We start from the raw sequence: 24,453 nt of genomic DNA, 5'->3' as shown, positions 1-24,453 counted from the left end.
CCTTCACCTGGTCAAACCGCTTTGAGGGGGGACCTTTCGAGTGGTTTTCGGCGTCTGTACAGACTCTTCTAGCGACGGGTGGGCAGGCCTTCCACAGGCGCGCGCAGCTCAACGGGAGCAAAAGAGGCTGGGCAAAGGGCGAGGAAGAAAGGGAAGCGACGCTCCAGCCGGGTCCGACGCTACCGCCTGAACTCTGTCTTGAACCACTGTGCTCAGGGGAGAGCGCGAACGCAGTCCCCCACTACCAGAAATTATGCAGTCGAGATTCCCACATTTGGGGAATTCGCAGGGGTCAGCGTGGCTGGAGTGCAATGGCCAAGCCTCGCCCTGGGTGAACCACCTTCTTGATCATGGTATCTCCCCTGCCAGGTAAGTATGAGTTGCCGGGCGGCGCAAATGGCAGCCGCCGTTTTCTATCGGCCGTACTCCAGGGCGGTGATGCCCAGCCACCGAGCGTGGGGAATGGGCCAGCAACCCCTGTCTCCTGATGGCGCTGTACTTGCAGCAGACGTGCCTGTGCTTGCAAACCACTCGCTAGTAACTGTGGCAACGCATGAAGGGTTTGAGCTTCCTCCAGATGCTTGCTTCGTGTTTTGTCATCAGTTGGGGCTGCCAACACATGGATTCCTCTGGACGCACTCGATCTGGGGATAACAGACCCTCTATGGGGGGAGGGGATCCTCCTGTTCTTTCTTTCTTTTCCTCCAACTGTTTTCTTTCTCTACAGATGCCGTTTTTCTCTGCTTAGTTTCTGATTTGGTCTATTTGGACATGTCGACCTCCGGCTTTGCTGCGGTTCGGACCGCCTTTGCCTAGAGCTCCGTGCTTTGCACTCTCGCCTTGTATATTTCGTGTCCTGTTTTCTTACGTCAGCCTATCAGCACAGTGCTCAAACGACATAGCTTGAAGAACACGACGGGATCTGCAAACGTTCCGCAAAAGAACTTCACTGACGAAAGCGGAAGCGCTAACGGAACAACCTCCCGCTGGAGGCACCTTACATTCCTGAGACGGGAAACCACCGACGGCTGGCTGCGAAATTGCCTCTGGTTCAGATTGGTTTAGAACCGTCCCTCTGCCCAAAACGCCACAGACGTCTGCAAAAGATTGCAGTTCTTGAAACAAAGTTACCTCTGATCCGAGCAGAAGCGTTCGCTTACTTAACGGCAGATAAAATGATGACCTTTCACACGGTCTGCATTCGTTCCGTCAGTAACAGCGGCAGGCCGGCAAATAAAATCCTGACGTTCAACAGGGCACACTCGCTTGGCGGACAAAAGCCACCGGGGGCTCTCTTTGCGTGTTCCTTCACCTGGTCAAACCGCTTTGAGGGGGGACCTTTCGAGTGGTTTTCGGCGTCTGTACAGACTCTTCTAGCGACGGGTGGGCAGGCCTTCCACAGGCGCGCGCAGCTCAACGGGAGCAAAAGAGGCTGGGCAAAGGGCGAGGAAGAGAGGGAAGCGACGCTCCAGCCGGGTCCGACGCTACCGCCTGAACTCTGTCTTGAACCACTGTGCTCAGGGGAGAGCGCGAACGCAGTCCCCCACTACCAGAAATTATGCAGTCGAGATTCCCACATTTGGGGAATTCGCAGGGGTCAGCGTGGCCGGAGTGCAATGGCCAAGCCTCGCCCTGGGTGAACCACCTTCTTGATCATGGTATCTCCCCTGCCAGGTAAGTATGAGTCGCCGGGCGGCGCAAATGGCAGCCGCCGTTTTCTATCGGCCGTACTCCAGGGCGGTGATGCCCAGCCACCGAGCGTGGGGAATGGGCCAGCAACCCCTGTCTCCTGACGGCGCTGTACTTGCAGCAGACGTGCCTGTGCTTGCAAACCACTCGCTAGTAACTGTGGCAACGCATGAAGGGTTTGAGCTTCCTCCAGATGCTTGCTTCGTGTTTTGTCATCAGTTGGGGCTGCCAACACATGGATTCCTCTGGACGCACTCGATCTGGGGATAACAGACCCTCTATGGGGGGAGGGGATCCTCCTGTTCTTTCTTTCTTTTCCTCCAACTGTTTTCTTTCTCTACAGATGCCGTTTTTCTCTGCTTAGTTTCTGATTTGGTCTATTTGGACATGTCGACCTCCGGCTTTGCTGCGGTTCGGACCGCCTTTGCCTAGAGCTCCGTGCTTTGCACTCTCGCCTTGTATATTTCGTGTCCTGTTTTCTTACGTCAGCCTATCAGCACAGTGCTCAAACGACATAGCTTGAAGAACACGACGGGATCTGCAAACGTTCCGCAAAAGAACTTCACTGACGAAAGCGGAAGCGCTAACGGAACAACCTCCCGCTGCAGGCACCTTACATTCCTGAGACGGGAAACCACCGACGGCTGGCTGCGAAATTGCCTCTGGTTCAGATTGGTTTAGAACCGTCCCTCTGCCCAAAACGCCACAGACGTCTGCAAAAGATTGCAGTTCTTGAAACAAAGTTACCTCTGATCCGAGCAGAAGCGTTCGCTTACTTAACGGCAGATAAAATGATGACCTTTCACACGGTCTGCATTCGTTCCGTCAGTAACAGCGGCAGGCCGGCAAATAAAATCCTGACGTTCCACAGGGCACACTCGCTTGGCGGACAAAAGCCACCGGGGGCTCTCTTTGCGTGTTCCTTCACCTGGTCAAACCGCTTTGAGGGGGGACCTTTCGAGTGGTTTTCGGCGTCTGTACAGACTCTTCTAGCGACGGGTGGGCAGGCCTTCCACAGGCGCGCGCAGCTCAACGGGAGCAAAAGAGGCTGGGCAAAGGGCGAGGAAGAGAGGGAAGCGACGCTCCAGCCGGGTCCGACGCTACCGCCTGAACTCTGTCTTGAACCACTGTGCTCAGGGGAAAGCGCGAACGCAGTCCCCCACTACCAGAAATTATGCAGTCGAGATTCCCACATTTGGGGAATTCGCAGGGGTCAGCGTGGCCGGAGTGCAATGGCCAAGCCTCGCCCTGGGTGAACCACCTTCTTGATCATGGTATCTCCCCTGCCAGGTAAGTATGAGTCGCCGGGCGGCGCAAATGGCAGCCGCCCTTTTCTATCGGCCGTACTCCAGGGCGGTGATGCCCAGCCACCGAGCGTGGGGAATGGGCCAGCAACCCCTGTCTCCTGACGGCGCTGTACTTGCAGCAGACGTGCCTGTGCTTGCAAACCACTCGCTAGTAACTGTGGCAACGCATGAAGGGTTTGAGCTTCCTCCAGATGCTTGCTTCGTGTTTTGTCATCAGTTGGGGCTGCCAACACATGGATTCCTCTGGACGCACTCGATCTGGGGATAACAGACCCTCTATGGGGGGAGGGGATCCTCCTGTTCTTTCTTTCTTTTCCTCCAACTGTTTTCTTTCTCTACAGATGCCGTTTTTCTCTGCTTAGTTTCTGATTTGGTCTATTTGGACATGTCGACCTCCGGCTTTGCTGCGGTTCGGACCGCCTTTGCCTAGAGCTCCGTGCTTTGCACTCTCGCCTTGTATATTTCGTGTCCTGTTTTCTTACGTCAGCCTATCAGCACAGTGCTCAAACGACATAGCTTGAAGAACACGACGGGATCTGCAAACGTTCCGCAAAAGAACTTCACTGACGAAAGCGGAAGCGCTAACGGAACAACCTCCCGCTGCAGGCACCTTACATTCCTGAGACGGGAAACCACCGACGGCTGGCTGCGAAATTGCCTCTGGTTCAGATTGGTTTAGAACCGTCCCTCTGCCCAAAACGCCACAGACGTCTGCAAAAGATTGCAGTTCTTGAAACAAAGTTACCTCTGATCCGAGCAGAAGCGTTCGCTTTCTTAACGGCAGATAAAATGATGACCTTTCACACGGTCTGCATTCGTTCCGTCAGTAACAGCGGCAGGCCGGCAAATAAAATCCTGACGTTCCACAGGGCACACTCGCTTGGCGGACAAAAGCCACCGGGGGCTCTCTTTGCGTGTTCCTTCACCTGGTCAAACCGCTTTGAGGGGGGACCTTTCGAGTGGTTTTCGGCGTCTGTACAGACTCTTCTAGCGACGGGTGGGCAGGCCTTCCACAGGCGCGCGCAGCTCAACGGGAGCAAAAGAGGCTGGGCAAAGGGCGAGGAAGAGAGGGAAGCGACGCTCCAGCCGGGTCCGACGCTACCGCCTGAACTCTGTCTTGAACCACTGTGCTCAGGGGAGAGCGCGAACGCAGTCCCCCACTACCAGAAATTATGCAGTCGAGATTCCCACATTTGGGGAATTCGCAGGGGTCAGCGTGGCCGGAGTGCAATGGCCAAGCCTCGCCCTGGGTGAACCACCTTCTTGATCATGGTATCTCCCCTGCCAGGTAAGTATGAGTTGCCGGGCGGCGCAAATGGCAGCCGCCCTTTTCTATCGGCCGTACTCCAGGGCGGTGATGCCCAGCCACCGAGCGTGGGGAATGGGCCAGCAACCCCTGTCTCCTGACGGCGCTGTACTTGCAGCAGACGTGCCTGTGCTTGCAAACTACTCGCTAGTAACTGTGGCAACGCATGAAGGGTTTGAGCTTCCTCCAGATGCTTGCTTCGTGTTTTGTCATCAGTTGGGGCTGCCAACACATGGATTCCTCTGGACGCACTCGATCTGGGGATAACAGACCCTCTATGGGGGGAGGGGATCCTCCTGTTCTTTCTTTCTTTTCCTCCAACTGTTTTCTTTCTCTACAGATGCCGTTTTTCTCTGCTTAGTTTCTGATTTGGTCTATTTGGACATGTCGACCTCCGGCTTTGCTGCGGTTCGGACCGCCTTTGCCTAGAGCTCCGTGCTTTGCACTCTCGCCTTGTATATTTCGTGTCCTGTTTTCTTACGTCAGCCTATCAGCACAGTGCTCAAACGACATAGCTTGAAGAACACGACGGGATCTGCAAACGTTCCGCAAAAGAACTTCACTGACGAAAGCGGAAGCGCTAACGGAACAACCTCCCGCTGCAGGCACCTTACATTCCTGAGACGGGAAACCACCGACGGCTGGCTGCGAAATTGCCTCTGGTTCAGATTGGTTTAGAACCGTCCCTCTGCCCAAAACGCCACAGACGTCTGCAAAAGATTGCAGTTCTTGAAACAAAGTTACCTCTGATCCGAGCAGAAGCGTTCGCTTACTTAACGGCAGATAAAATGATGACCTTTCACACGGTCTGCATTCGTTCCGTCAGTAACAGCGGCAGGCCGGCAAATAAAATCCTGACGTTCCACAGGGCACACTCGCTTGGCGGACAAAAGCCACCGGGGGCTCTCTTTGCGTGTTCCTTCACCTGGTCAAACCGCTTTGAGGGGGGACCTTTCGAGTGGTTTTCGGCGTCTGTACAGACTCTTCTAGCGACGGGTGGGCAGGCCTTCCACAGGCGCGCGCAGCTCAACGGGAGCAAAAGAGGCTGGGCAAAGGGCGAGGAAGAGAGGGAAGCGACGCTCCAGCCGGGTCCGACGCTACCGCCTGAACTCTGTCTTGAACCACTGTGCTCAGGGGAGAGCGCGAACGCAGTCCCCCACTACCAGAAATTATGCAGTCGAGATTCCCACATTTGGGGAATTCGCAGGGGTCAGCGTGGCCGGAGTGCAATGGCCAAGCCTCGCCCTGGGTGAACCACCTTCTTGATCATGGTATCTCCCCTGCCAGGTAAGTATGAGTCGCCGGGCGGCGCAAATGGCAGCCGCCGTTTTCTATCGGCCGTACTCCAGGGCGGTGATGCCCAGCCACCGAGCGTGGGGAATGGGCCAGCAACCCCTGTCTCCTGACGGCGCTGTACTTGCAGCAGACGTGCCTGTGCTTGCAAACCACTCGCTAGTAACTGTGGCAACGCATGAAGGGTTTGAGCTTCCTCCAGATGCTTGCTTCGTGTTTTGTCATCAGTTGGGGCTGCCAACACATGGATTCCTCTGGACGCACTCGATCTGGGGATAACAGACCCTCTATGGGGGGAGGGGATCCTCCTGTTCTTTCTTTCTTTTCCTCCAACTGTTTTCTTTCTCTACAGATGCCGTTTTTCTCTGCTTAGTTTCTGATTTGGTCTATTTGGACATGTCGACCTCCGGCTTTGCTGCGGTTCGGACCGCCTTTGCCTAGAGCTCCGTGCTTTGCACTCTCGCCTTGTATATTTCGTGTCCTGTTTTCTTACGTCAGCCTATCAGCACAGTGCTCAAACGACATAGCTTGAAGAACACGACGGGATCTGCAAACGTTCCGCAAAAGAACTTCACTGACGAAAGCGGAAGCGCTAACGGAACAACCTCCCGCTGCAGGCACCTTACATTCCTGAGACGGGAAACCACCGACGGCTGGCTGCGAAATTGCCTCTGGTTCAGATTGGTTTAGAACCGTCCCTCTGCCCAAAACGCCACAGACGTCTGCAAAAGATTGCAGTTCTTGAAACAAAGTTACCTCTGATCCGAGCAGAAGCGTTCGCTTACTTAACGGCAGATAAAATGATGACCTTTCACACGGTCTGCATTCGTTCCGTCAGTAACAGCGGCAGGCCGGCAAATAAAATCCTGACGTTCCACAGGGCACACTCGCTTGGCGGACAAAAGCCACCGGGGGCTCTCTTTGCGTGTTCCTTCACCTGGTCAAACCGCTTTGAGGGGGGACCTTTCGAGTGGTTTTCGGCGTCTGTACAGACTCTTCTAGCGACGGGTGGGCAGGCCTTCCACAGGCGCGCGCAGCTCAACGGGAGCAAAAGAGGCTGGGCAAAGGGCGAGGAAGAGAGGGAAGCGACGCTCCAGCCGGGTCCGACGCTACCGCCTGAACTCTGTCTTGAACCACTGTGCTCAGGGGAGAGCGCGAACGCAGTCCCCCACTACCAGAAATTATGCAGTCGAGATTCCCACATTTGGGGAGTTCGCAGACATCTGCCCAGGGAACGTGCAATGGTAACTGTAGACTGTAGACTCTCGTCCAACGAGAACCCGCGATTGTCTACAGTTTGCTTAGACCCTGGGCTAATCGGAGGGATGCATTGTCTAAAGTTTAAAATCAGGGCCAATCAGCGCTGAGGATTTTCCAAAGTATGCACAGTATGTTTTGTTCACGACATGTTTGAAATATCTCACTTTTTGAGCAGTATTCGTGAGGCTGCGCCTTCAGAAAGTACACCTGTTGTTGAGATTTCGTGTGGTAAGTTATTTTTATACTGTTATATTGATGCACAATATGTTCTGGTTAAATCACGTTCGAAGTTTTTCACTCTTTGTGCAGCATTTTGTCTTTGTTCGTGAGGCTGCGCTGTCAGCAAATACACCTCTCATAGTGATTTAGAGCGGTAGGTTATTTTTATCCTGTTCTGATAAACAGTATGTTTTGCTCACATCACATTTAAAATATTTCACTGTGTGTGCAGTATTTTGTCTGTGTGCCTGACGCTGCGCTGTCAGACGTTCATCCATTACAGAGATTTTGTGCGGTAAGTTATTTTTATTGTTACATTAATGCTAAGGTCACATCATGTTTGAAATATCTCATTCTTTGTGCAGTGTTTGGTCTGTGCTGGTGACGCTGTGTCGTCAGAAAGTTCACCTGTCCTAGAGATTTTGTGTTGTAGGTTATTTTTATACTGTGATATTACTTATATGTATATATGGCTGCACAAAACCTGAAAAAGTTTAGCTTATGTATTATTTTCAACGCTCGTGTCGGTTTGATAGCTCCATTTACATAGTAAATAGTTGTTTCATTAAAATATAGCAACCATCATGCTAATAAATAAATATCCCTTCATATACAGCAATATATGTGACCATGACAATTATTATCATTAGTTGTTACTATGAGAAGTAAAGAACATTTTAAGATCTTAGCTGGGACAAAACATATGATCCATACCTGTACACAGTAAAATCATCAGAGTAAAATTTACTCAGTTCAGAGAACATTTAGTCCCTCTCTAAATTGAGCAAAATTTACTCAGCAGCAGAGTAAAGTTAATGAGCCGATGATGAGTTTAATTAAGTGATGATTGAGCACTGATGATGAACACCTGCTGTTAATATGCAGAAACATAAGAGAAGCAGCAGCAGCTACGCTCATTGCTCACCTGATTGACTTTATTTCTGTCAGATGTTCAAAAAATCCATATGAGACTGTGGCGAGGGGGCGTGGCCGAGAGCCGTGGGAACGGAGTAAGGCCACCGCCTAAGTGGATACACCTGCGGTGCGCACCTGCCTCGGATCCCACGGAAGGAGCTCTGGGACATAAAAGGAGGAACTATGGCAGAGGAAGCCGAGAGAGGACCGGGCCCGGACATATTTTACTTTTGCTTTCAGTTTGACGGCAGTCTTCGTGAGGAGCTGCCGTCCGTCCGTTTTGGTTTAGACACAGAGACTGCCGTCCCTGTTATTAATAAATATTTTAAAACTGCGTTGGTTCTCCGCCTCCTTCTATCTGGCGGCCAAAGGGCCATGAACTTTATTACAGTGGTGCCGAAGCCCGGGAGAAGGAGGGACGCGTTGTCCAGATGCCCTTGCCGCTGAGAGAGGGTCGAGCGTTTGGGAGTTAACCCGAGTGGGGGAGAAACCTGTTCGTCTGCCCAGAGTGCCGGGGCGGCCTGAGGCTGGCGAGGAAAGAATCTGCCTGCTGCCGTCTCCCAGCATGGGGAGGAGCAGGAGACGCAGGGCTCACCACCGAAGGGGAAAGTGCTTAAGGGAGCCATCCCACAGAACCCGGGGGAGTTGCCGCGATCCACCATGATGCCAGAGCCTGCATCCATCCACGGAAGCAGAGCAGGAGACCAGAGATGCCGCCAGCCAGCCAGGAGAACCGCTGCCGGACGCCAGAAGACAGACGGGTGGATAGATTCCTCCACAGGGCTCCCAGCACGTCATCGCATCTCTCAGCTGGTGGAGGACCGAGTGGCAGCATGTCTGGAGAACCGAACCCCAATTTTTTATTTTTTTTTCCTCTCTCCCCTTTCCTGGTCTACTCTGTCTTTCCTTTTTTTTCATCTCCTGTTCTCTCGGCCCATCTCATATAGGTCTCGCAGGGGCTGTGGCGCCAACCCCCCCATTGTCTCCGTGGGGAGCTGCCGTCCCTGTTATTAATAAATATTTTTAAACTACGTCGGTTCTCCGCCTCCTTCTTCCAGGCGGCCAAAGGGCCGTGAACTTTATTACAGAGACTTATAGTGAAGTCCAGTGTTGTAATGAGAAACTAAATCATTTGGTGATGAAAGGTTAGTAATTTCAGGAAGAGAGTTAATATTAGCAAAAAAAGGATTCTAAATTAATATGTTTTATGTTACGGAAGGAAATAGTACGGAGAGATTTGGTGGAAGAAAGAGAGAGTGCAAAATTAAATCAGAGGAGAAAATTATCCGTTATAGGGAGTTCCTCAGCAGAGAGGTCAATGGGTGAAACACCAGAGCAGCAGATGAGGTTGAGGGTGTGTCCTTTAGAGTGTGTGGGAACATTGACATGCTGTTGAAGTCCAAAGCTCTCAAGACAGGATATAAAATCTCTTGTAAGGGAGTTATTAAAATTATCCACATGAATATTAAAATCTCCTAAAACCATAATATTAGGTGAGAGGGTGGTAATATGTGTTAAAAAGCAGCAAAGTCATTTAGAAATTCATTATTTACTTTGGGTGGACGATAAATTATGGCAACATTTGTAGGTGTGGATCCAGAAAGTTTTGAAATCATAGATTCGAATGAAGGAATAATGTGAAAATGTTTTTAAAGGAAAATGAGAAAGATTTTCAAGAATGTGTTCTCAAAAATTTCTACATTTGTTTCAGAAACAAAGTGCATAAAAGACCAGTTTCAGAACAATTTTGGAAAAAAATATTTGTGGAAATAGACGAAGAGGGAATCTGGAAGAATTTAAAATGGAAATATTTAGACGCAAAAATTGAAACGTTGGATTATTTCATCAGACATAATGTTATTTTCACTGAAACAAAACTGGCACCAATTGGAAGCAGTGAGAATGCATTATGCAAAATATGTGGACTGGAAAATGAAGGTATTATGCATTTGTTTTTAAAATGTGTTGAATTTAATACATTTATGGCAAAGTTAAAAGAAAGTATTAAACAAATGATGAAAAGTAAAACAGAGCAGATTGAGGAGGAGACAGAATGGTATAAAATATTTTTATTTGGTTTTAATTAGGGATTGGATATGGATTTTTTGGCCGATACCGATAACCGATAATTCTTCAGACTTGGAGGCCGATAGCCGATATGTATAGGCCGATAATAATAAATATTTTAAATTGTTATATTTTTATACAGCAAACTTCATAAAAGATTGAACTGCTCTTATGAACTGAATAGTCTATACTTGAAGCAAAAAAGATATGATTTCGAAATTGCAAGGTGTCAACATCGGATCGATAACGATAATCTTAAAAATAGCATTTATCGGACAATAACGATATGGGCGCCGATATATCGTGCATCCCTAGTTTTAATGGAAGTAAAACAAGAATTGCCAATTTGTTTCTATCAGTTGCAAGAACTGTAATTTGAGAAAGGAGAAACATTGTTAAAAATAAACATGCTAAAATGGAGTTATGGACAATGTATAAAAGAAACTGGAAAACTATATTAAAACTGTGGAACAATATTTTAGAATGGAAGAAAAAGAGACTGAATTTTACAAAACGTTTATGTTGAATACTCCTTATATTACGTACTCACTAGATGGTTTGAAAATAGATTTGCCAGAATGATTATGCTTGTTGTTTTCCTGTTTTGAAACCAACATAATGTCATAAGGAATGTTTGTAAATGATATTTTTATATGCTTCTGAACTGATGTTTTGAAAAAAAAAACATATACTTGGATCGATACAGAGAATATTAGCATGGCCCCTGCGAAAGGATGACACGCAAATCCGTGAAGCGCTCCATATTGCTGTTTTAGTGCGTGGGTAAAAGTACAGAAATGAAAAAAGACAAAAGGCTTTTCACGATTCCAAATGGTGCATGAGGATGGGTTTAGCAAATCGTGGGAGGTGCTACTGGGTCAACTGGAAAGTCTACATGCATGGTGAAAACGAATGTGGGATGCTTTGATCGTTTGTTTTGTTGTGCAACCAATGCACTTCCAAAGCCCTTGCTTTAGTGGGACTTTGCCATAGGCTATCCTGACACTCTAATTTCCCCCTGTCCATAAACTTGGTGACCTACTGCATCAATCAGTGTGCCTAGCACTGACAGGGCCAAAGCTCTGTAGTGCACGGCATACAAGTGGGAACATGGCTCTCTAGGTCCCACCACCTTGGAAGAACATTGCTGGGACTCGAGGCGTACATATGCCCTGAGCCTGAGTGCTTGCTATGGTGGCACATATACTAAAATTGGGTCGATACAGAGAAGATTAGCATGGCCCCTGCGCAAAGGAACCTGATGGATCTTCTCTGTCCCCACCCTGTGGCCCCCAGCAGTCCTCTCGACGTCACATGGCCTTAGACTGCAAGGTAGTGACCCCTGAACCCCACTGGGGTCACCTGAGACCTTGACAGGTGCTCATGCTTGCTGAAATTAATGAAATTACCCAATATGGTAAAAAAATCAAAGGCGGGAACTGGCATAATTAGCCATGTGCTTTCTGGGGTATGACAGGTGCATATTAATTAGCCATGTGCTGTAGACTGCTCTCATTGTATATCATATATTACATAATTTGAAAAAGAAAATCCATTTTAAATGAATTGAGTAACATATAATAATAATAAGTATGATTTTTTAATAAATTTATTACATTATATTCAAATATAATTCTATGTTTATTTGCAACATAACTAAATATAGCTTTTTTGAATTGCATGTCAGTTAGATAAAATGTTTTTATAATCAGGACTTATATTTGACACCTTTTAAGAAATAAAATATTTTAATAGTTCAATAATAAACATACTGAAATATTGACTTTTAAATGTTTTAGAATTTTGTCAATTATATTGACCGCAATGTTCAGGTAACTTATTTATTAATATTAAATAACACATAATACAATATTTAAACAACTGATTAAACTAAATATAGTACCTAAAAATATTAGGTTGTAGGATATAAGAAATATTAAATTAAAATACTTTCAAATTTAAATTTCAGGCATTGATATTTAAATAGGTTTGTCAATTTTTTAAAGTTTAATAAATTATTTAAAAATTCAATTAAATATATTTTAAAATATTTCATTTACATCAATGTTTCCAGTTATATTTACATATACACATATTATTTTTTACTGCATTTACATTGAACATTTACTTAAATTTACAATATAATTTTATACCATTTTTATTTTTACTGTTAGCTAAACTACAGTTTATAACTTGTTTATGAATAATAAACAGAACCCTAATATTACCATCCTTTAAATTACACAATGATAACATTAAAGCAACCACATGAATATGTACGCAGTGTATTTTTGCAAGTTTTATTTTATCCTTTAACACTTGTTTGCAATAAATGAATAGAAAAAATGATGAATGTAAAGTGTAATATAAATATTGTGTAAAGTTTATTCGAGTCACAACAGATAACCCACTCTTGGGACACTGTAGCAACTGAACAAATCTTTAAAAAAAGCTGAAATGTACACAGAGATTAGAAATAAAATAAAAAAATGTTTATTTACACAAAATATGTAACCATTTATACTTTTAACATATTAGGGCAGTACAATATAGCGTAAAATTATTTTATTATCACAACAGTTTATGCAATATTTAAAAAAAAAAATCACAAACATATGATAAATTATTATTTTATAAACTACCTTCCCAGTAGTTGCTGCTCGGCTATTTGCTAGAGCAGCTCAAAGCATAACCCAGAGCTGTAATAAACACTAATAGCAGAAGTTAAGAAGAAAAAAGAAAATGACAACAGCCAATAAGAGTCAAAATATCTTGCTTATTTGTTTTAAAGACTAAATGTTTGCACCTTTACAGTGTTTTTAGACTTAGACTTAATTTTTAGAATTAGTTATTTGCATCTGAACAATATCTTTCAACCATTTAATATTATTAAGTAAATGATTTAATAACACAGAAAAAAATGCATTTTTCTAGGGAAATGTTATTTTAGAAATAATCGCGTTTTTCTATGTTATCATAAAGCCCTAAAACATATACATGTATATATCTATTTTTTGTCAAACAAAATAAACATTTACAACAAAGCTTGTCGTCTTTTTAGTCTGTTTTGTCTCCTTTTTTAACTTCCTCTATTCACTGCACCGCTTTATAAATCGCGCTTCCTGGAGGTCCCGCCCAGCGGCCAATCGGAGCGCACGTTCAGTGGAACTTTCTCAAAAGAGCCAACGGCACGCTACATGACATGACCAAATTCGGAAGCACGCTTTGTGGAACTTTCCGTCGACCAATCCCGAGCCAGACGTCGGGCCAATCAGGAAGAAGGGAAAGTGGAACTGTGGAACGGGAAGGGAACCGAAGATTCTCCCGCAAGAGGCGCAAGGATGACACGCAAATCCGTGAAGCGCTCCATATTGCTGTTTTAGTGCGTGGGTAAAAGTACAGAAATGAAAAAAGACAAAAGGCTTTTCACGATTCCAAATGGTGCATAAGGATGGGTTTAGCAAATCGTGGGAGGTGCTGCTGGGTCAACTAGAAAGTCTACATGCATGGTGAAAACGAATGTGGGATGCTTTGATCGTTTGCTTTGTTGTGCAACCAATGCACTTCCAAAGCCCTTGCTTTAGTGGGACTTTGTCATAGGCTATCCTGACACTCTAATTTCCCCCTGTCCATAAACTTGGTGACCTACTGCATCAATCAGTGTGCCTAGCACTGACAGGGCCAAAGCTCTGTAGTGCACGGCATACAAGTGGGAACATGGCTCTCCAGGTCCCACCACCTTGGAGGAACATTGCTGGGACTCGAGGCGTACATATGCCCTGAGCCTGAGTGCTCACTACGGTGGCACATATACTAAAATTGGATTGATACAGAGAAGATTAGCATGGTCCCTGCGAAAGGATGACACGCAAGTCCGTTAAGCGATCCATATTGCTGTTTTAGTGCGTGGGTAAAAGTACAGAAATGAAAAAAGACAAAAGGCTTTTCACGATTCCAAATGGTGCATGAGGATGGGTTTAGCAAATCGTGGGAGGTGCTGCTGGGTCAACTGGAAAGTCTACATGCATGGTGAAAACGAATGTGGGATGCTTTGATCGTTTGTTTTGTTGTGCTAATGCACTTCCAAAGCCCTTGCTTTAGTGGGACTTTGCCATAGGCTATCCTGACACTCTAATTTCCCCCTGTCCATAAACTTGGTGACCTACTGCATCAATCAGTGTGCCTAGCACTGACAGGGCCAAAGCTCTGTAGTGCACGGCATACAAGTGGGAACATGGCTCTCCAGGTCCCACCACCTTGGAGGAACATTGCTGGGACTCGAGGCGTACATATGCCCTGAGCCTGACCGCTGATCTGTGCTCGCTACGGTGGCACATATACTAAAATTGGATCGATACAGAGACGATTAGCATGGCCCCTGCGAAAGGATGACACGCAAATCCGTGAAGCACTCCATTTTGCTTTTTTAGTGCGTGGGTAAAAGTACAGAAATGAAAAAAGACAAAAGGCTTTTCACGATTCCAAATGGTGCATGAGGATGGATTTAGCAAATCGTGGGAGGTGCTGCTGGGTCAACTGGAAAGTCTACATGCATGGTGAAAACGAATGTGGGATGCTCTGATCGTTTGTTTTGTTGTGCTAATGCACTTCCAAAGCCCTTGCTTTAGTGGGACTTTGCCATAGGCTATCCTGACATTCTAATTTCCCCCCGTCCATAAACTTGGTGACCTACTGCATCAATCAGTGTGCCTAGCACTGACAGGGCCAAAGCTCTGTAAAGCACGGGATACAAGTGGGAACATGGCTCTAGGATAGAAAGGAGAAAAGACAAAAGGTTTTTTACGATTCCAAATGGTGCATGAGCAGGGTTTTAGCTGTTGGGATAGTTTACAGTTTAACCCAAAGAATGACCAGTCTGATAGATGAAGAAGAGCTAGAGTCAGAGATTCAAATAAATAAATAAATCAAGTTTACCTAAGATAGTTTGCAGTTTCATCATCAGAAGCCAGCTTCAACACTCGCAATAAGTTCCTAGGCTGCTCTGCTTACAATCACCAATCAATAACAATTATACTCTGACATAATGTCATTTCCAACTGAACACTGTGATTATCAGTTGTCATGGAACAGGCAGATAGCAGCTCATAGCTGATATCTAATGAGAGAGAAAGAGAGTTTTGAGCAATCCAGAACTGTTAATGTATGTTTACTCAATTTAAACATACATTAAACATAACATTAACTTCAATAACATAATTTTATTGTAATCTTTTACTCAAGCCCGTCCTAAAACATATAAAACAGAGTTGACATGCTTTTTCAAAGTAATGCTGTTACAGTCAACAACAGTTTTAGATCTTTCAGGGGTTAACTGCATCCATCAAAGTATTATTTCAACCCCCATTTATGTTACTTATATATTACTAAAAATATTTAAATCCAACCATAAAGCTGCTTGTTTGCACAGACTTACATGGCACATTTTTTATACAGACATGTCTCTGTTACTTTTACAGCCAAAAGTCAAAAGTCATGGTGAGGGCTAAATCAAGATAACAGTGCACTCACACAGAATCTTATCTTCTAAGACAAAACATACGCTATTCTTTACTCCCATAATGTTACTGTCAGTTTCTGTGCTTAGTTTTTGGCTACTAGACACTCAATATTTAGATTTTAGCTTTTCATTGACAATTAATTGCCAAAGGCATTTTTTATCTTAAAATCGGTTCTAAAATCATTTTAAACCTAAGAGCTTAGCTGAGCCATTTACTGCATTCTGCTCTCATCTGTTTCTTTTTATATCAGAGTTTAACACCAAAAGCAACAAGAAATTGAGAATGAAATCTTACTAACAGCGCTTAGCTTTTGCTTGATTAATCTGCAAACCATCCCAAGATGTGAAAACTGTCCAGATCGGTCCAATCCAGTTAGGGTCATATTTTTTTCGGGATTGCTCCTGGTGCATCATTGATCAATCAACCTCGCCCTAATATTTCTAGGTTTCTTGTCTGACTTTTGTGGCCACTACTATCTAATGGATACCAATTAAGATGTTATTTAAGAATTTATTTATTTATTTAACTATTTCTTTCCTTAATAATCTGACCTACTCTATTCTTAGGATTCGGGCCCTTTTGTCTGTGAAACAGCAAGATAGCAGTGGTGGAACTAAATACAATCTTGGGTTAATTTAGTCCACTACTAAATAAAAACCAGTCCAAGTTTTATTCCCGAGAATGTCCTAAAAGCCTCTTACACACCCGTCACTGAGTACTTAACTCTGGGTGGAGGAGGTACACCCCTCAACTACTGTTATACTTATTACTATCGTTATAGGTGTACCGCAAAATGCACCAGCTCACAAGGGGATTCCACACAAAGCTACCACAAAATTTTGCCTTTCATTCACGTCTGAATGAGAACCCAACAGCTTTCCGTTACTACCCACTACTCCACAGACCATCCCTAGTCTATAATATTTTAAATCTTTCTACATTTATTTTTGTTGATTGATCAATGGTGTCACCAGTAAACAAGTGCCACGCGTCCTCCACCAAAACTGTAGGAATAGTATACAGTTTAACCCAAAGAATGAACAGTCAGGTATATAAAAAAGAGCCAGAGTCAGAGATTTAAATAAATAAATCAAGTTTACTGAAGATAGTTTGCAGTTTCATCAGCTGAAACCAGCTTCAACTCTCGCAATGAGTTCCTAGGCCGCTCTGCTTACAATCACCAATCAATAACAGTTATACTCTCACATAACGTCATTAACTGCGTCATACATATAGGTGTTCTAGCCTGATTGGTTAAAACACAGATAGATTAGGAGAATTTCCACGTGGGGTTTGTGCGTATATTCTGAACAATATCTTAAAGGTGCAGTAGGTGATCAGCCAAAATGCTAACCGCTTAGCATATTATCTTTGGACGGCGGCGAGGGACTGTGATTTAAAGCCATACCCCCTGAAATCGCGAACGCGCGCACCGCGTCACAACAGCAGACAGACAACCCCATTAGTTACTGTCTTTTGCCAGTTAGTTACGCAGCAAATTCATTGGTGTTAAATTTCAAGTGTTGTGGTAATTCAGAGTAAAGTGTTAAAATTCTAGAGTTAGATAAAGGTAAAATAACCCTCTCTGCGTTAGAAGCTGATTTGCCTCCTTGTCACACAGAGCACATGTATCTACCTTTGTAGAAAACCCTTGTATTAGAGAAACTAATCAGAGTGTCTGAAATCGCACCACACCCTCATTCACCTGGCCCTTAAATTAGTCAATTAGTTTAGTCCACTAGACAGAGGGAATGACCACAAATAAGTGAATTCAGACACCTGCTGTTGAACACCTGCTGTTAACAAGCACAATCACTGAAGGAATAAGAAATTGAAGGAAGAAATAAAACTACAGACACAGCCTCACACCAAACCAACTGAATTAAAACACAGGATTAAACAAATCCATTAAATAATAGTATAGGCAGCTTCACTGATTACAGTTTGACTTCATTTCTGTAAGAATATTTGACAATGAACAGAGGTTTATTTTTTTTTTATTAAAAATATTTAATTTGACCTCACCATCATGGAGATCAGAGGCTGCTTATTTGAGCTCTTGAAGCTTTACTCTTATATCCTAATGTTTCTATGACTGTTTTAGCTGTGTTTTTAAAACTCATCAGCTATAGCAAGAAAGGTCAAGAGAAACTATACTGTTTATGCTTAATTGTTATAGATATAATTTCAGGTGTTTAATAAGTTGATTCATAAAAATATGCAAATATAATTGTATTAAAACTGCATGGGACAATACTACTGGCAGTTTACTGCTCTTCATAGAAGATTCAACAATTAGGATGCAATTAATAATTAGAGTGTCATGCATTAAACATTCAAGCTCCAACTTGCTCTTTATGACACACAGGCATCAAGAATCAGGACATGAACCTCAACCGTGGTTGCTAAAAAAAAAAAAAAGCTGCATAGTTCATGCCGCAATGCATGCTGGGTGCCTGCATAGTACAAAGCTCCCAGCATGCATTGCAGCATGAATAAATTATGCAGCTTTATGTTCTTACAATCTCTTTCTTTTCCTTTATTTTGTGTTGTTTTTGGGAGGTGATATTTCAGTAGTGTTTTTCTTTTTTGCTTGATTTTTATTTTTTTTTTGTCACCATCATTGAGATTCAAAGACTAATTGTTGATGTCTGGGTGTTTTTGAGTTCTGCCATAGATCAAACATTCTTATTGTAAATGGTGTTTTTAAAACCTGTTATAAAGTCATTAATTATTGGAGCTTCTGTGGTTTCATTTATGAAATTTATTCATTCCTCACACATAATTAATATGATACTGAAATGGAAAACAAGCAGGAAAGGATGGCTATGATTTCATAAATAATCTCTTCAGACTGAAACTTTAATTTTCTTTTGGCTTTCCATGCTATATGTATAAACAGTGTGATTAACACTAGCTATAGCAGCCAAAATAAAAGACATTTATTGTAAGAAGTAGAAGAGCCTGACTAAAGCAGACTCTGTCCTCCATCATGGTGACTTTAAATGAACAGAAATTTTATTAAGAGCTTTTGTTCACATGACAGAAATAAAGTCAAAGGTCAGTAATAGGTGAAGCTCCATGATAAGTTGTTTAATTTGATGAGTTTTTTTTTAAAGATGTTGAAAAAATAACATTTTTTATTGTGTAATTTGTTTTATTTCTATTGATTATTATTTTATTTAGAGTTTTTTTTCTCAGTTGATTTCATCTTGTGTTTTTCTGTCCTTAAGTGATTCTGCTTGTTAACAGTTGTTCATCAATAATTCTCAATCCTCCTTTAATTAGACACTTAATTGTCTCATTAACTTCATCCCTGTCTGAGTGTTCAGCCCTCTGTAGTGAGGACACTAGTTAGGATTTTGGTCTGGAATTTAAGGCTTAAGTATGTTTGAATGAAAAATACAGACTATGGGATTTGTTTTTAACAGAAATATTCTGGAAACTGAATTTACGAATGTAAAATGTTGAAAACAGCAGATTACTGGCAACCACTGCTGCCAGTATTTTGACATACATTTAACAGATATTTTACACAATAAGAGTTTGCTAATTAACACTCTGGGTGTTAAAAATTTTAACACTTTCAAAAGTGTTATTTTAACACTTATAGTGGTTCCCATATTAACACTGAGGGAGTGTTAATTTTAACTCTAAGGTAGTTAAATCTACCAAATCTAAAATTTGCAGTGTGAGATCGATAAGAAATACAGACTGTTGAATGTGCTTTTAACAGAAATGTTCTGTAAACTGAATTTATGAATGTTAAAAACAGCAGATTACTGGCGACCACAGCTGCTGGTATTTTTCCGTAAAATCTAAAAATGAAAAAAAAAAAAAACAGCTAAACGTTTTTTGTGTCACCATTGTGGAGGATAATAGCGTCTCTGTTCAAGTCCAAGATGAACTAAGAATATTTGATGTTATGCTGCATCTTCTTTTGTTTAAAGGTAACTGTGTAGTTACTAATGCAGTCTAAATCTGTTTGCTAATTGCTATCACACATGAAAACATTATTGCATTTAAAGACTTTACATTTTTTACTACTAAGCTATAATTTTGTAAACTGAACACTGTGTTAGTTCATGAAATATGGTTATTTTTTGTAAATTTATACAGTTATATAAAACTTCCATGTTTTTCACAGAAAGATTCTGGCAACTACAGCTGCTGGTATTTTTTCGGAAATTTAACAGATATTTTACACAATAAGAGTTTGCTAATTAACACTCTCTTGGTGTTGACAATGTTAACACTTTCTAAAGTGTTATTTTTAACATATAAACTCTAAGGGATTGTTAATTTTAACTCTAAGGTAGTTAAATCTACTATCTAAAATTTGCTGTGTAGTGCCAGCGCCATGCAGGAATTACATTTATTACTTCTTAGCCACACTTACATGCTATTTCAGAGTGAATATTCAGAGTAGCGATAAACAGTATAGCTGTCATTGTTCAAAAATGACCAAATGTAAATATAAAAGCAACTTCAGCTCAATAAAGCAGGTTAGGCTGAAAAGCGCTATTTGCTGATGTTTGTTGTTAAACTGAATATAAATATTTCTATAAATCATTATCAATGCTGTAAAATGACCTTATGAAACTGAAAATAATCACATCAATATTTCACCGCAAGATTTCAGTGGCTGAACAACACGTCTGTGCATATAAGTCATTCATAACACAACACAATCTAACATCAGCTTAGCCTGACTAAAATAGTTTTAAAACTGAACATTACCTCTCTAATAGTAATATTTCCGCCATGGTGTTGTCCTTCCTTCAGCGTGCTAAAGTAACACCAATATTGATTCAGGTTTTTAAAAGTTTTAATTCAGCATTTGATTTCTCCCGGTCCGTCTTAGGACCGCGCGCGGTCGCTTATACAGACGGGCACACGCTAATGGCTTATGCGTGATATGCGTGAACAGATGCACAGAAGTCCGAATCTACATCTGCTGACAGCTGACAGCCTGACCTGCTTATCGGAAGTATGGGAGATGACAGTCCGACTCTATTTAATTGGATGAACATTTTTTAGTTTTATGCTTTACCCAGAATATAAAAATACATATAAACACATTTAGATCATTTACTGTAATCATTACTATTGGACTGTGAAGAGACTTTTAACCAGAACAAAAATTAGTGATTGTCTTCAGAAATTCAGTTTCTGAAGATAATCACCTACTGCACGTTTAAGCATAAACGTCAGACATCCCTTAGACTGATTAAAGCTGACTCCAGACCTGTGAAACGGATCAACAATCAAATAGAACACACACACTTAAAGTATAATCTGTTACTTATTCAAGGCTGAGTGTACTCTCAGCCATCTTTATGAAAACTGGTTAAAAATTGGTATAGTCTACATTCAGGCAGTTATATTCTTATCATAGTCATTGTCTATCTTGAATAAAAAGTAGAATTACTTTAAAAGAATTAACCGTAAAAACAGCAAAACACTTTAGACATTTTAGACAGTATTAACTCATAGAAATAACAATAGAAACAGTTGATTCCAGTCCTCAGCCCTCAGTTCCACTTAAAGGGTCACGAAACACCAAAACACATTTTTTGAGCTGTTGACAGTCGTATATGTGTCCCACACTGCTAAAAACACTATTAGGACACTTATATTTCACTAAAAAGTGTAAATTGGTTGTTTTTGCGTTATTTCAAGCAAATTCGTACTTCCGGTTTGAAACGAATTTTTGAAGCTGCTTCACGGTCATGACATAATAGCGTGTATTCCAGCGTGCAGACTGGGCGTCTGTGCCAGAGTGAGTCTTATTACGTCTTACAGTGTGCTGCATTAATGCATGAGTAAGGCTTGGTTCAAACCAATCAGCGCGCTCTATTGTGCAACTTCATTAATATTCATTACTGTCAGAGTGTAGACGACAAAGACGCCACGTTGTGTTGGCAAAACAAGCGTGAAGTGTTGCTTTTATAGTTTGCTGCAGTTAAGTTTCGTTTTCATTTTCTCTCTGTGAGAGCGCAGACTCGTGTGGATTAAGTGTACACGACGCGCGACAACAATAACTTACGTGTCTAAGGAGGATTATTGTTTACCTGAGAGCTGTTCTGATCTGCTAACGCTGAGATCCGGAGTAGCAGTCGATTCTGTTCCCTTCTGGAATTCCAGTTCCCCCTCCACGAAGCGTATCCGCTAACAGCGTATGCGGACACAGCCGGATTTGCGGGCACCGGATTCGCTTGTAACGTTAGTCTCCTCTAAATAAAGACGCAGCTCTAGTTGCTGGTGATTGTCCTGTCTCTACAGATTTGGTAAGTGAGCGACCAGCGCTCTTTGTTTATTCAGTTCGTATTTTATTCGTATCAAACAAACTATTGCACCGAGTGTAAACAAGTTTGCACTAACAGTTACAACCAAACTATAACCTCGTGTTGGATTGTGTGACCGGAATAACACACGCGGTTTTCTGACGCTACCTGCCATGTGCATCTAAGTTTCCGGGAAATGCAGAGTTTGTTTTTCTCTCATTCGCCGTGCGGTATCAAACATTGCATGACGAATACACGCTTAGAGCAGTTCCTCGAATCAAATATCTCGTTTGTCGCGAGGGACATGAATGAATACCCTGAATGAAAGAGCCAAACTGCAGTTAAAGTCCACCATTTAATAATTTGGCAAATAATTCGACTACAGATGTCCATGTAAACACAGTCACATTGTCCGCTGTGGGTGTGTGTTTTGACTCTGAAATTCAGCGCGCCCAAATGGACACTCCCATACCAAGCCTCGTTTCTTCCTCCGACACTCCCCCCTAAACAGAGCTGGACACGCCCACTTTTCTGACTTTTTCCAAAGTAGAGGTGTGAAAACACCCTGCTGAAACGAGGGGGTTTCATGGCCCTTTAAGGTCTCTGTGACCTCTGACCTAGTTTGGTGGATTCTGATAATAGTTATAAAGAGATAGGCAAATGCACTGAACATTCTTATATTAAGCAATGTGTTACCTTATTCATTAATTAAAATAATTTCAGTTAAATACTCATTCAAATGATGAAATAATTATATTTAATTAAAAAAAATCATGAGAAACAAGATGATGAGAAAAGGATAAACATTGGTCCATGATAAGACGGATTGGAAAGCAGAAATCCGAATCCTTCAGCAGGAGAACATGTGTTTCAGGATTGGAGGTTCAGTGGTAGAATTCTCCCCTGCCAGGCGGGAAACCCAGGTCCGATTCCCGGCCAATGCAGTTGCTCGTTTGTGTTGCTACTCTTCCAGCTGCAAGTAACAGCCTTGTGGCAGCCACACAACACAAAGCCAAGAAACAACATTGGTCAGTATTGGTGGTTCAGTGGTAGAATTCTCGCCTGCCATGCAGGAGGCCTGTGTCTGATTCCCGACCAATGCAATTCTTGTTTTGTGTTGCTACTCTTCCAGCTGGAAGGCTAACAGCCTTGCAGCAATCACACCCCACTAGGGCAGTAGCATAACCATATCAACATTGGTGATTTTGGTAGAAATCTTGCCTGCCATGTGGGAGACCTGGGTTCGATTCCCTGCTAATGCAATTGCTGTTTTGTGTGGCTCCTCTTCTAGCTCTGGTTGACGGCCTTTAAGCACTCACACAACACAAAAGCAAGGAAGAACATGGGTCAGCATTAGTGGTTCAGTGGTAGAATTCTACCCTGCCATGCCGGAGACCCGTGTCCGATTCCCAGCCAATGCAATTCCTTTTTTGTGTTGCTACTCTTCCAGCTCTGGGTAACAGCCTTGCAGCAATCACACCCCACTAGGGCTGCAGTAAAAGCTTATCAGCATTCGTGGTTCAGTGGTAGAATTCCCGCCTGCCACATGGTAGACCTAGAGTCGATTCTCGGCTAATACAAGTGTGATTTTGTGTGGCTCCTTTTTCAGCTCTGGTTGACGGCCTTTTAGCACTCACACACTACAAAAGCAAAATACCATATTGGTAAGCATTGGTGGCTCAGTGGTGAAATTCTCGCCTGCCATGTGGGAGACCCAGGTCCGATTCCCGGCCAATGCAATTCCTGTTTTGTGTTGCTACTCTTCCAGCTCTGGGTAACAGCTTTGCAGCAATCACACCCCACTAGGGGAGCAGTATAAGCATATCTGTATTGGTGGTTCAGTGCTAGATTTCTTACCTGCTATGCGGGAGAACTTGAGGCGATCCCCGGCTAATACAAGTGCGTTTTTGTGTGGCTCCTGTTTCAGCTCTGGTTGACGGCCTTTTAGCACTCACACAACACAAAGGCAAGAAAAAGCATTGGTCAGCATTGGTGGTTCAGTGGTAGAATTCTCGCCTGCCACACGGGAGACCTGGGTCCGATTCCTGGCCAATGTAATTCCTATTTTGTGTTACTACTCTTCCAGCTCTGGGTAACAGCTTTGAATCAATCACACCCCACTAGGGCTGGAGTATAAGCATATCAGCATTGGTGGTTCAGTGGTAGAATGCTCGCCTGCCATGCGGGAGACCTAAAGTCGATTCCCGGCTAAAACGTGTGCGGTTTTAAGTGGCTCTGGTTGATGGCCTTTTAGCACTCACACAACACAAAGGCAAGGAACAACATGGGTCAGCATTGGTTGTTCAGTGGTAGAATTCTTGCCTGCCACGCGGGAGACCCAGGTCCGTTTCCGGGCCAATGCACCTTCTGATTTTGGTTGCTACTCTTCCAGCACTGGGTAACAGCCTTGCAGCAATCACAACCCACTAGGGCTGCAGTAAAACCATATCAGCATTGGTGGTTTAGTTGTAGAATTCTCGCCTGCCACGCGGTAGACCTTGAGTCGCTTCCTGGCTAATACAAGTGCAGTTTTGTGTGGCTCCTTTTTCAGCTCTGGTTGACAGCCTTTTAGCACTCATACAACACAAAGG

The 24,453-nt window shown here is 43.3% G+C and overlaps 7 non-coding genes and 2 pseudogenes across 7 annotated transcripts; 4 read left to right on the top strand and 5 right to left on the bottom strand.

Annotated features, from left to right (window-relative positions):
- Positions 1 to 213: 213 nt before the first annotated feature.
- On the bottom strand, positions 214 to 377 carry LOC137494427 (U1 spliceosomal RNA). The gene has a single exon (XR_015486377.1). It is a non-coding gene; the product is annotated as a U1 spliceosomal RNA (small nuclear RNA).
- A 1,141-nt stretch (positions 378 to 1,518) lies between these two features.
- Positions 1,519 to 1,682, bottom strand: LOC137494285 (U1 spliceosomal RNA). Its single transcript, XR_015485891.1, has one exon. It is a non-coding gene; the product is annotated as a U1 spliceosomal RNA (small nuclear RNA).
- A 1,141-nt stretch (positions 1,683 to 2,823) lies between these two features.
- Positions 2,824 to 2,987, bottom strand: LOC137494426 (U1 spliceosomal RNA). Its single transcript, XR_015487994.1, has one exon. It is a non-coding gene; the product is annotated as a U1 spliceosomal RNA (small nuclear RNA).
- A 1,141-nt stretch (positions 2,988 to 4,128) lies between these two features.
- Positions 4,129 to 4,292, bottom strand: LOC137494453 (U1 spliceosomal RNA). The gene has a single exon (XR_015485780.1). It is a non-coding gene; the product is annotated as a U1 spliceosomal RNA (small nuclear RNA).
- Positions 4,293 to 5,433: 1,141 nt separating this feature from the next.
- LOC137494376 (U1 spliceosomal RNA) lies at positions 5,434 to 5,597 on the bottom strand. The gene has a single exon (XR_015485668.1). It is a non-coding gene; the product is annotated as a U1 spliceosomal RNA (small nuclear RNA).
- Positions 5,598 to 10,725: 5,128 nt separating this feature from the next.
- On the top strand, positions 10,726 to 10,825 carry LOC141382083 (U6 spliceosomal RNA; annotated as a pseudogene).
- A 413-nt stretch (positions 10,826 to 11,238) lies between these two features.
- LOC141382092 (U6 spliceosomal RNA) lies at positions 11,239 to 11,312 on the top strand (annotated as a pseudogene).
- Positions 11,313 to 13,845: 2,533 nt separating this feature from the next.
- LOC141382080 (U6 spliceosomal RNA) lies at positions 13,846 to 13,952 on the top strand. Its single transcript, XR_015485155.1, has one exon. It is a non-coding gene; the product is annotated as a U6 spliceosomal RNA (small nuclear RNA).
- Positions 13,953 to 14,372: 420 nt separating this feature from the next.
- LOC141382066 (U6 spliceosomal RNA) lies at positions 14,373 to 14,479 on the top strand. Its single transcript, XR_015485096.1, has one exon. It is a non-coding gene; the product is annotated as a U6 spliceosomal RNA (small nuclear RNA).
- The last annotated feature ends 9,974 nt before the right edge of the window (positions 14,480 to 24,453 follow it).

Source organism: Danio rerio, chromosome 4 (genome assembly GCF_052040795.2).
Source record: "Danio rerio strain M-AB ecotype USA chromosome 4, GRCz13ab, whole genome shotgun sequence".
In the NCBI taxonomy this organism is placed as follows: Eukaryota; Metazoa; Chordata; class Actinopteri; order Cypriniformes; family Danionidae; genus Danio; species Danio rerio.
The sequence above is the reverse complement of the archived record's forward strand: the minus strand, read 5'-3'. Positions and strand labels throughout refer to the sequence as shown.